This window comes from Rhodnius prolixus, unplaced genomic scaffold (genome assembly GCF_049639745.1).
Source record: "Rhodnius prolixus isolate KJV_2025 unplaced genomic scaffold, Rpr scaffold_3, whole genome shotgun sequence".
Classification (NCBI taxonomy): domain Eukaryota; kingdom Metazoa; phylum Arthropoda; class Insecta; order Hemiptera; family Reduviidae; genus Rhodnius; species Rhodnius prolixus.
The window spans coordinates 25,016,942-25,029,412 of record NW_027411603.1 but is presented as its reverse complement, the minus strand read 5'-3'; the positions used below and the strand labels follow the sequence as shown (position 1 = coordinate 25,029,412).

At 34.4% G+C, this 12,471-nt stretch overlaps 1 protein-coding gene across 3 annotated transcripts in view; it reads right to left on the bottom strand.

Annotated features, from left to right (window-relative positions):
- LOC141453154 (homeotic protein antennapedia-like) overlaps nucleotides 1-12,471 on the bottom strand; it is a 1,160,806-nt gene that overhangs the window by 317,190 nt on the left and 831,145 nt on the right. The gene's annotated exons all lie outside the window — the stretch shown is intronic.

Genomic DNA, 12,471 nt, shown 5'->3' with positions numbered 1-12,471 from the left:
AATTGAGTATTTTAGTAAAAAAAAAAATTAGGAAAAATAATTTATAATAATGTAAAAATTGGGGCGTGAGTTGATCTAGTGGTCATAAGCGTGGCTTTGTAAGTGGGAGATCTCCAGTTCGAATCTCGTGTTTGACCACGATACTTTAATTGGTTGTTGGACGTTAAGCCTCGCCTGAAAAAATAGGCGATTACTTTACTTACTTACTTTCTTTGACTGTGGTAAATTTAATGCAGGTAATTGTGTTTTCAATAATAAAGTTGAACTGAATTCAATGGTTACAAATGCAATTAAACAAAATATCAGTTTAAAGTATCTTCATAATTAAAGTTTAGTTTATTTTTGTCCTACTTTTCTCACTGAGTGTTTTTAAGTAATGCTACAGCAAAATATAAATATAATTTTGACCAGTTGATTGTATTAATGTCAAACAATATTAAGTTATAGTCTTACAATATCAGTATATTGCCTCACAATATCGTTATGTAGTCTTATAAGGATATAGTCTTACAAATATTCCGAATTTAAACTACAAATATCCTTTTAATTAAGATCCAACTGTAATACTGGTGCTGATTGGTAATTCTACAGAATTAAGGAGTAAGAAATATAATTTTGATTGTAAACGTAATTTGTGGCCGGGATGGTTGGGTCCGTTAGGCTATTGATGCCCCGCTTCGTATTATGGCCATTGATCGATATTAATGCGCATTAGTGACCAATGTGATATCACAAAGGTTTATATATTTAAAAGTGTATATAATCTGCTGATACCTCTTATCATTTGCAAGCTTTTAAAAGCCTAATTATTAAAAAAAATTGTTATTAAATTTGAAATGTGTCTTGCAATTAACTTGTAATGATTTCAAGAATAAAGTAGGTAGTCTTTTCAGGTTTAGAAAAGGAAGAAAGGGAGGTTACGATAAAACAAACTTGAAACAGTCCGCCCTTGAGCGTTGCTAAGGGTTACAGTTTGGACGTTAGTGACACCTAGTGACTAAGCTGTGAACTAACATCAGTGAGCTTCCTTTCCATCCACCATGGCGAGATAGCGCAGCAGTAGAACTCCACCTTACGGCCACTCTAGAGAGGAAATCGCTCTAATTACAAGCTATGTAACCATCTATTTAATTGCATTTCCTTTTACAACAGTCACCTTACTTAATTACCTTAATTTGTACTTAGAAAAAAAATATAATTTAATAATTACTTTGTAATAGCAAACAATTTATTAAATTTTTACTTCTTTTTATTTTCCTAAACTCAGGAATCCAAGAATTTTAAGCGAATTGCGAAATTCAAAATTGATCTTTTTGTTTCACTAAGTAAGAGAGAGCATTACAATCATATTACGTCTCTACCAGTGAGTTTCAAGAGCCTTTGGACTCGAAAAAGTGATTTTATGATTGAATTAATTTTTTCCCCAGGAGAAAGTGGTTTTATAATGGAGAATGGAGATTAAGAGGTGCTCTATAATCTATATTTTTTTAACGCCCACTACCTTTAACTTTTCACTTTCTCATTATCTATTATATAGGAGAAGGTATATTTTTCCTAAATAATATTTGGAAGATCAGAACTAACAATGAGCTTAGTGACATATATGGCGAACCAGATCTGGTCTGTTTCATTAAAGCCGCCAGATTAAGATGGTTAGGGCACGTAGAAAGGGATGCCCGAAACAAGAATGCCCAAAAAATAGTTATATGGTAATCCAGGGGGCAGAAGAAAAAGAACTCGTGTTCGCTTAAGATGGCTGGACGATGTAGAAACCGACATCAGAAGGCTGGAAGTCAGAAGATGGAGACTCCGTGCTTTGGAAAGGAACCAGTGGAATGCTGTGCTGAAGGAGGCCAAGGTCCTTACAGGACCGTAGCGCCCTATAGTAAGTAAGTAAGTATAGATTTCCTGCAGACTTTTAATTTTGAGTTTTCACCAAAAATATGCTTAATGAGGCTCTATGAGCCTACAAAATAGGTTTTTACCACTCTTCATCTGTGTCGATGCGTGTAAAAAAGATACTCAATGGTTTCACTTCAAGGCGTTGGAATTAGTGAAGATGATCTCGATGCTACTAGCATTTCAGTCGTCTAACAGAAGTATTAAGTAAGGTTAGGCTTGAAAGCTGTTATACAAGAAGATTGTGATTACTTAAAGGTGGAATCTTTGATAGCGGAATTTTACCAGATCGGATATAAATAAAATAAAGTAGGTCACTATTTACGCTTTTGTTTATTGGAGACATAATAAAGAGTACTGATGATTTCTTGTAGGGTTTTAGATTGTAAGGATTGGAATCAGAAAAGATTGTAATGCTTTACTCGAGTCAGCAGGTCGTTATATACGTTTTAACAAAGTTTAGTTCTAAGTAAGTTGTATTGTAATGTAAGCATCGATCTTTTGTCGATTAGTCTTGAAAACATGCAAAATTCTCTGTTATTTTCTAATTTTCCCATTTGAAGTAAAAATTCCAAGTTAGACGTTAGTCTATCTGTAACCCAGAAGAGCATATTCTCCCAGAAGTGAGAAGTAACGCGTTATTTAATCTAAAATCGGGACAAGTAGTCTGTCGGAGAATAAAAAACGGGTTTGAATACATATCTATTTATTTATAGCTCATCTTCCATCTTGTTTCACACATTTCTATTAAGGACAGATGTTCTTCAAGTTGCCTAGAGGCACCTTTAACTTCAATCTATTGCATAAATTCCAAGATAGAGTTAAGTGTTAAGTAGTGTCAGCTCCTTTTTCTTCCCTTATTATCCGAGATTTTCTCTTTGACAAAATCTTCTCTAAATTAATTACACAAGTACCCTAATTTGTTACACGAAATACTGTTATTTGTTACACGAGAACAGTCATTATTTGCTTTATAAGTGCCATGAAAACTTTTCGAAATTTTATTTCTTAAAAAGTTGTACTTTTCAATTTACTGCATGTACAAGGCACGTAAAAATGAAATACAAGTCAATTATTTAATAAATGCACTGTACAAAAATAAAATAAAATCAGTATAACTCTATAAAGACTATTAAACTAAAATATTTCAAATCACCAAAAGGTTCCAACTTAAAACCACAAAGAGAAATTTACATTCCAACCACATTATCACAAAGTCATACATTGAAAGTAAACCACACGCCACTAGAGTTGTTTAAATTTAAATCTAACTTTATTTTGCCTGTTTAGGAATGATCTTTTGTTACTTATTTTGTCAATAGTTTGGGTAAAATAATGTTACACTTGTGTGTTTTGATTGGATTAAACTTGTCAGTCTAATGTTACTAAATAGTTGTAAAGATGTTCTATTTGATCGTGAAAAACACTTTATTAACTGTTTTTCTTATTTTTAGGGCGCACCGACTACTGAGGTCATTAGCGCCCAGTTTAACAAATAATAGTTCAGAAATTTAATTGCGTTCGCATTGCTAGATAATATTATTGACTTTAACGCTGATTTTATCCGTCAAAGCACGTGTAAGTAATGACATCACTGACTGGTTTCGGACTTACATTCATCACCAGAGATACAGTTATCAGTAATTGCAAAGTTTAATTTCCACTTCAGCTATGGAAGCAAAAGAATATTTTTGATTAATGAATTGTTATAAAAATTAAATAAAATTTAGATGTACAATTCCTTAAAAAATATTTCAAAATTCAATGAATAATTTTTGACAAATAAAGAATAAACAAAGTAAAACCTACTATTTCCCATGATCCGATTGGCCTAAGTGTGCACCTTACAGCAGGAGAAGAGAAGAAAGCTGCAAGAGGTAACCGGTTCTAAAAGTAATTATACTAGCCCAGGAAGAACACCTCTGCGTCCATACAGCCAATGAAGTAAACAAAATGAGTAAGATAAAAGTGGAGGAAACAACTTCAGTTTTCATTGATGCGATCATTGGACAGGCACAAGCTTGAATACTAAGTGGACAACAAGAATCAATAACAATATCATTAACTTTCCATTAAAACAAGAGATGAGCGGCTTCAGCTAGATCTCAAAACAGATAATTTGAAGAGCAAAGCGAATGGTGACAACTAGGGAGGTTATGGCATGCTAAGCAAGAAGGTGCATGCCGAATAATTGTTACAGCATAAATTATCAAATTGTCATTAGATCAAATTGATCTACCCATTAGAGAAATATTAAAGTAAAAATAATTAGCAATGCATCATAATTACAGTTTTTGCCATCGTGAGGGGCAAAATATTATAATATGTGGACGGTGTCAAGCAATCCAATGACAAGGATTATGCTACTTTTTCTCTCTTAATTTAATTTACAACTGCCTGTGATCAACAAGTTTATAAAATTACAGATAATGCATCAAATTGGCTAAATAGAGCCTTCCACAGATGATCATCACTAGTGGCTAGCACATTAACCACCAATACTGATTGCTGACTGATCAAGTGAATCCACAGGACGCCCTTTTTTTAGTCTGCAATCAGATGATTGGAGGAAAGGGTAATATACGTAGAAGAAGATGCGCAGATTGTACTATTTGAGGAGTTTCAAATGAAATGTGATGCAAAAAGATTGGTCAAGGTCAACTTTTAGAGCATTGTGGGTAGTCGATAAAGAATGGTGCGGAGGATATTCGATTGGAGCGCTTAGCTGTCACCTACAGTTTAAGACTGTATGCCAATTTTGGGGCAAGTAGGGCTATCTAGAGCATATTTTTGTTCAGTGAACTCCATTTGCATTGTTCTTCTAGTCGTATTTTGAACATTCTGTGAATGTTAGTTAAATTCCTTTTGCTTAAATCAGGTTTGGAAGTCTCAGGTGAGACGTTTCTGCCGGCACAGATTACTCTCACTAACCTTTATTCTCAATTGGCTGAACCAGCCTTCAACTATTTAAAGATGTGATTTGATGGGTAGCGTTACGGAATCTGAATTATGGGATAAGATGGCTATGTCATCGTCATACGAATAAACTGAAGTGTTTGGGATGGAGAACAAGATCAGCCGTGTACAGGGTATAGAAGTGGAGCTAGAATACTACCTTGAGGAACTCCTGCTAGGATTGGGTAAATGGGAAAGGAGAAAGAGACTTAGATAACTTCGTACAAGCGATCTGATAGGTAGAACTAGAGATGGTAGCAGGATGGTAGAATGGATAAATTTGTGTTTAACCAAAAAGCCTAGATGCAACAAATTTAGTAATGCGAATCAATATTTATCGTGAATAAATTAGAACCTGGTTGTATTTTGGGGAGTGATTACCGACTAAATGCATGAAACCCAGCTGACCTATTAATAGCATTCTTTTACAAAAGATAATTACGAATCACCAATCTTAGAGGTACGATAATACATGATACTGCAATGCACTACATCGACCTTTGGTTACAGTTGAGCTGTACATGAAATCTACCAATCTTATAAACATCAAACTTTAAAAATATTGGGTATTAGCCTCAAAATAAATTCGTAAAATGCTTAGGTTATGGTAACCTCAACTGCAGCTTATTAAATAAATAGCAAAAATTTGTAAAATGCCGAGTACTTATTTTTTATGTAAGAGATTAAAACATTTCCCACATTACGAGAAAAAAAATGCTTCTTATTTTATTTCGTTTAATACTGCAATCATTACTGCATTGCTTCTAAGATATTATAGTAGCATTAAACATTGATATTGCATTAATTATTATAAAAATACTAAAAATTTCTTTCCTGGCTAAAAAAGGCAAACAAAAATTAATTTATTAAAAATAAAATTCATCAAAGCTAGTTATAAACAACGTGTACAAAATGGAAATATTACACAATGAATTACGCATGCGGTATAGTGGCCTCAGTTTCCCAAGGTCACCGCCGTCTTCTGCAGCTATGGAATCTCTCTAGTTCGTGTGCATCAAATTCAATTTATTATACTTATGTCCATGTACATGAAAGTACCCAGAAAACAAGTCTATTAATACTAAATATGTTTGAAAGCACTGTAACATAAATACGAGGGTCGTTTGAAAAGTCCGTGCAAAAATAAAAACTACTTAATTTTTTGGGGGTAAACCTTTTTTATTTTTCAACATAGTCTCCTTTTAGGCTTATACATTTCGTCCAACGCTGCTCTAGTTTGTTGATCCCTTCCGAATAATAGGATTTGTCCAAGTCTGAAAAATAGCCATTCGTTTCTGCAATCACCTCCTCGTTTGAATAAAATCTTTTTTCCGCCAGCCATTTCTTCATATTGGGGAACAAATAGTAGTCCGAGGGAGCCAAGTCTGGAGAATAGGGGGGATGCGAAACGAGTTGGAACCCTATTTCCATTAATTTTGCGACCACAACTGCTGAGGTGTGAGCTGGTGCGTTGTCGTGATGGAAAAGGACTTTTTTGTGGGCCAATCGTGGGCGTTTTTCTTGCAGCTCGGTTTTCAAACGGTCCAATAACGATGAATAATATGCACCTGTAATAGTTTTACCCTTTTCCAGATAGTCGATGAGGATTATTCCTTGCGAATCCCAAAAGACAATCGCCATAATCTTTCCGGCCGAAGGAACGGTCTTCGCCTTTTTTGGCGCAGATTCCCCCTTGGTAACCCATTGTTTAGATTGTTCTTTGGTCTCAGGAGTGTAGTGATGTATCCATGTTTCATCCACAGTGACGAAACGACGCTTAAAGTCCTGCGGATTCTTCTGGAACAGGTGCAAACCGTCCTTGCAACACTTCACACGATTTCGTTTTTGGTCAAGCGTGAGCAATCGCGGCACCCATCTTGCGGATAGCTTTGTCATGTCCAAATGTTGATGCAAAATATTATGTTCATTCGAGATGCCCACAGCACTAGCAATCTCACGCACCTTCACTCTTCTGTCATCCATCACCATATCATGGATTTTATCAATGATATCTGGAGTAGTAACCTCAACAGGGCGTCCAGAACGTTCAGCGTCACTTGTGCCCATATGGCCACTCCGAAAATTTTGAAACCACTTATAAACTGTTCTAATCGAAGGTGCAGAGTCACCATAATGTTTATCAAGCTTCTCTTTAGTCTCCTGAGGCGTTTTGCCTTTCATAAAGTAGTGTTTAATCAACACACGAAATTCTTTTTCGTCCATTTTTTGAAAATCACTCGACTTCCTCGATTCAAACGAATGCCAAACACAAAGAAATAGACTGATCTGGCTGAAACTTGGTGTGTGTTCTTCCAAGAGATGCTACTAACTAAACATAACCTCGATACGCGCCAGTTGTGCTATCTCTCTGACTTTGCACGGACTTTTCAAACGACCCTCGTATGTTATTCGTTTAAAAATTTGTTCAAAAATAATTTTTGGACTGTTTTTGAGAAATGATACATTTAAAAAACATTTTTTAGAGATTTCAAACTTTTTAAAGTCCATCTCTATTTCTTAGAATGGTTTTTAAAGTAAAATTCTATATATCTTGCTTAGAGGATTCAAATCAAAAGATCAGGTTGTCGTCCGAGAGAATTCTTACTCCAATTGAAGTTATCTCTCAACGTTGACCATAAATTTTAAATATAGGCTAACTTGAAAACTAGCGCGTAGTTATAGTTTTTAAACAGTATTAGCAACTAATTTCTCAATTTAAGCTATAATTCATAATCAATTTGAAGATTGAGTAAATAATATAGGCTATTAGAAGATAGCAAACATTATGCTAGTTTATTTTTTATTTTTTATGCGAGGTTTAAGATGGTTTATAACAAGTATTATTATATTATAGTATTATTATATCTGTAAATACCAAATAAATTATATGAAATTATTCTAAAACGATTTTCAAATGAGATTAGATAAATTATTAAATTAATCATATTATTATTAATAATACTATTATTTATGGAACCGTAAAATGTGTATTGATAACTAATAATAAACTAATTGTGTAGAATAATGTAATTTCACCAAAAATTATTAAAAGTCACGACTAAAGTTTAAATGATTGATTGGTCATTTTTTACAATCATAATTTAATGGAATAATACGGTTATTTAATTATTAATTTTAAATGGAATTTCTTTACAGTTTGGGTACAGAGACGCATAGCGCGCCATTCTAGCAGAGTTACGTCATTGGCTACAGAGCATAGTTATGTAGGGCCATGTTGGTTTGGCCTCCGACACACTGCCATTATAAAATAGCCTGGCACCTTAAAATGGACACGCCCAAATCTTAGCCACAAACTAAGCTATAAACCAAAACAAAAAACTAGAATTCAAACGATGTAAAAACTCTTTCGCTTTTATCATTTACACTATTTTATATTTCTGTACAAATTAAAGACTGTTTTATTTTAAATGTTTTTTTTTTGAGTTTGTTCGTATTAATTGATGGAGATAAGTGAAGAAATAAAGGGATTCAGAAAGACAACGACATTATCATTACCTTCATTTTTTACATTGATTTTTATTTCAGTTTTGTAAAGATGTTTTAAACACAACTAATTTCATCACGAGGCCATTATAACCCCATAAAGACTTCCATACAGGAAATACCGGAATGAAATGATCAGTGTAAAGATAGTAATTTTATAGGAAGAAAGATTATTGCCTATTTCCGCCATTACATTTTATTTGTTTTGGGCCAGGCTTTCGACCTAATTACCAGGTCATCTTCAGGGCTTACCCTTATTAATAAGGAACGGATTTTTATGTATTTAAAAATGCCAAATATTTAATTAAAATATGCATTTATTTTCGTCAATTATGTGGAAAATATGTGATTTTCTTAAAATATTTTCTGGAATATTTAAGTAAAATGGACATTTTTTTTATGAAAATGGAATTTGGGGGGGGGCAAGTTATAATTATTTATACAAGAAAAGGATATTTTTACAATTTATAATAATTTATTAGGAACAAAATAATTTGTTTTTACAAGTTATAATGATTTATACAACAAAGAACATTTTCACTATTTATAAAAAGATGTTAAATTTTCAATTTTGAAAACTTCACTCTTCGAAATTGTTGGCAACCACATGAAATCTTTATAGATATCTTCCAGGTAGTTTTTCCGCAGAGTGCTCTCGTCAGGCATTTTTTTCCCAATATAGGTCTCTAAGAATCCTTTGAAATGAGGATTTTTAAGTTTGTGGAAAGGGATATCTGCTCTAACCAAAGCCCGACACAGATCTGTACTCAGAGTAGACTTACTTGATGATGGAGATGTAAGGAAGGCTTGATAGGACGTCCTCTCTTTCTTTCTGTTTTTATTCTCTATGTGCGATCCGGTGGCAATATGTTGGGTGACTTGGCAACGTTGAGTGCAAGAAACGCGCTTGTCACAAGCTGTGCAGTACAAAATGTCTCCATCACTTCGAAAAAGTTCTGCTGGAAACTCGCGAAGATATTTAGCAACCAGTTGTTTGTTTGAGGCCGATGTTCGTGGCATTTTACCCCAAAAAAAATACACTAAGTGACCGAACGAAATGAATTGGACACTTCAACGAACGAGCTGAAAGAACAGACAACGTCAGACAACTTCAAAAAACTAACAAGTGCCCGTCACTGTTTAGCAGCATTCTGTGTAAATTACAATAACCATTGTACGCACTGTGATTCACAGCCCTGCAGTCTGTAGTCTGTGGTTCACAGTTCCTGTCAACCACCTCCCAATTATGAAAATATGCCCAAAATGAAAAATATGAAAAAATATGTACATATTTTGATTAAATATGTAGAAATATTTATTTATTTTAATCAAATATGTATAAATATGCGATAACATCCAAATATGTGGAAATATGTGAAATAAAAGTAGACTCAAACGGCTTAAAAAGTGTCAGTATGAATACTTCTAGTTGAAAAACGTCTGTAAATTGCCTAGAAAAAAAATATGTAAATACATACGAATCCGTTCCCTACTTATTAACCATACGTAATATTTTTTACGTTGTTACATCTAAGATTGATGGGTCTTTTGTCCTGAATGTTTAGTTACTGACGGTTTAGAGCTCCTAAAAAGTTAAGACAGAAGACTCACCAACGTTTGGATGTTAACAATGTACAGTAAATTATAATTACAGTACAACCTCGATTAACCGGGCTGACCTCCGGCTATACCCACTCACTCCGGAAAACTGAAATCCCGGTTAAACCGAATACACAGTATTACATAGTAATACACTCCTGTTTCGTCCCAGAGATCAACTCCTATCTTAGACGATAATCCTTTTTTTTTTTTTTTACATGCATATTTTTTTTTTCATTTTTTAATTTTTTCATTTTTTTGGCGTTCAACTTTTTGAAAAATCGCAAGACAAAAAATTTTCCTATCGCCGCCGAAAATTAACTTTAGTTTCGGCGCCGATCCCGGTGTTCTTATGATGGGCTCAACATGATCCCGGTTGATCCGAATCCCCGGTTAACAGGAGGGCCGGTTAATCGAGGTTGTACTGTACTTCTAAGAAATAATAGTAAGCTTGGCCAAAAAAAATATGGCTCAAATTGGCAATGGTCATTTGCCTTTTTTTTGGATTAATGAATCAGTCACCAAAAAAAGAAAAAAAAAGGTAAACTATATTTACAAAAATCGTAAGAGCTGTTTTTAAGAAAAATGTAAATCCGTTTTGTAAAGTAGAGTTTTAGTTGGCCGATTTAGGCTATAACCTTATTTGGGATCCTCTGTCCGTACTTAGCGAAAATGCCAAAATTTGTACAGTCTAAGATTTTCAGTTTTTGAATCTGATTAGTAATAAATACAGGTAGGGCTCCATACAACGCGGTAGATACATTCCTTGAAAATGCCGCTTTGTGAGAAATCGCCTTACAGGAGACACCAACTTAATTCCAAAAACCGGGGATTCTGTTCTAAAAAGAGATAAACTGCATTTTATGGTGTAACATTTTCATCATATTTTTTTTCTTATTTATGTACATAAAAAGATTTTATAAAAAACACAATAAAATTCATCAAGTAAAAACTAAAAAAATTATAATTTCAAGTCAAAATAAAAATGAAACGTAATGATATGTTCACAAATTTATTGCACATCGTCACTTATTTGTTCGAGAACGTATGACCTGGACTTATTTCAAGATCTGAGCTAGTTTTATCGACAAGTTCCCTTTGCTCTTCAGTTAGGAATAGGTTTAGGTGATTGTTTGCTCTTGCTTTGCAAAAATTTCTTGATAGGCAGATGAGCAATCTTGAAGATTTCTTTTAAATACTTCCGCCCTCTGCGGTAGAGAATCGTTCACTAAACAGTAAGATCCAATCTGTTTCGCCATGTCTAAACATTTTTCAATACTGTTCAGAGTGAAGTTTTTTAGTTTTTTCATTGAAAAGATCTTAAGAATTAGCTTCAATTGGTAAAGTTTCGGTTATAACTGTTACCGAACCTGCTTCGTTTATTTCTTTTTCAGCGACTAATTTTAGAATATCATCAATAGTTATTTCAGTGAATCCATCGCCTCCTATTGCGTACGCAAGGCTTACTATGATTCACGCTGAATTGGCTTAACAACATTGTCCTGACTGACCATTTCCGGTAATAACGCAACACATTTCCTAAACCTAAGCGTAGTAAAAGTACCGCATTGTAAAGATACCGCGTTGTAAAAGTACCGTGTTGCAAAGGTACCACGTTGTAAAGATACCGCGTTGTAAAAGTACCGTGTTGTAAAGGTACCACGTTGTAAAGATACCGCGTTGTAAAAGTACCGTGTTGTTAAGGTACCGCGTTGTAAAGGTGTACCTACCGCATTGTAAGAGACCTGTATTATGAATTATCTGTAAAATCTAAAATATTATCAATCAAATAAATAATTCGATACATTCTACAAGTTGTTAACAAATGTGTTCCTAGCAACTAATTGTTAAACTAATAAATGTTGTTATCAGATTGGCCGTACGCTCCAAACTGTCCACCGTGATTGAGTTATGCGCAAATAATTTAGCCAATTTCCTGCTTGTAACACGTATCATTCAGTGGGGCGGACAAGCCCCAGGTCCCAATACGAGCACTGCGCCTCCATGAAAGTAAATCACTTTCTATCCCTCACCCAATCTCTCCGTTGAAGTTGGTTAAAGGGCGACGTTGAACTGCGGATTCACAGGGCATATAACATACGCATCGTTACGTCACACTTTCACAATAACAAAGTGTCCTCGGCTCTTCTCCTCACCCCGGTCAGCAATAATACAGTTATTACTGACTTAATTATTCAAACAAACTCTGCGACGTAATTGTGGAAGCAAAACAGGAACATTATATATATAAACTAACGTGCACTCTGTAGTAAATATCCACTAGGTTGTGATGATTTGTGTATGCATTTTCTACTGCTTGCTAGGTAACGTTTTGGCGAAACACATCTCTTGGCCTCACTAAAACCAGCGAGTAGTTTTGCTTTACACCAGTTCTGGCACCGAGAACATATTTCCTCTATCAAAACGTACAAGTGTAATGTCCAAGCCTAACAGTGAACCAAAAGGTCTTATCTAAAATCAACTGCATTACTGTACAAGGCAACCCTTTATTCT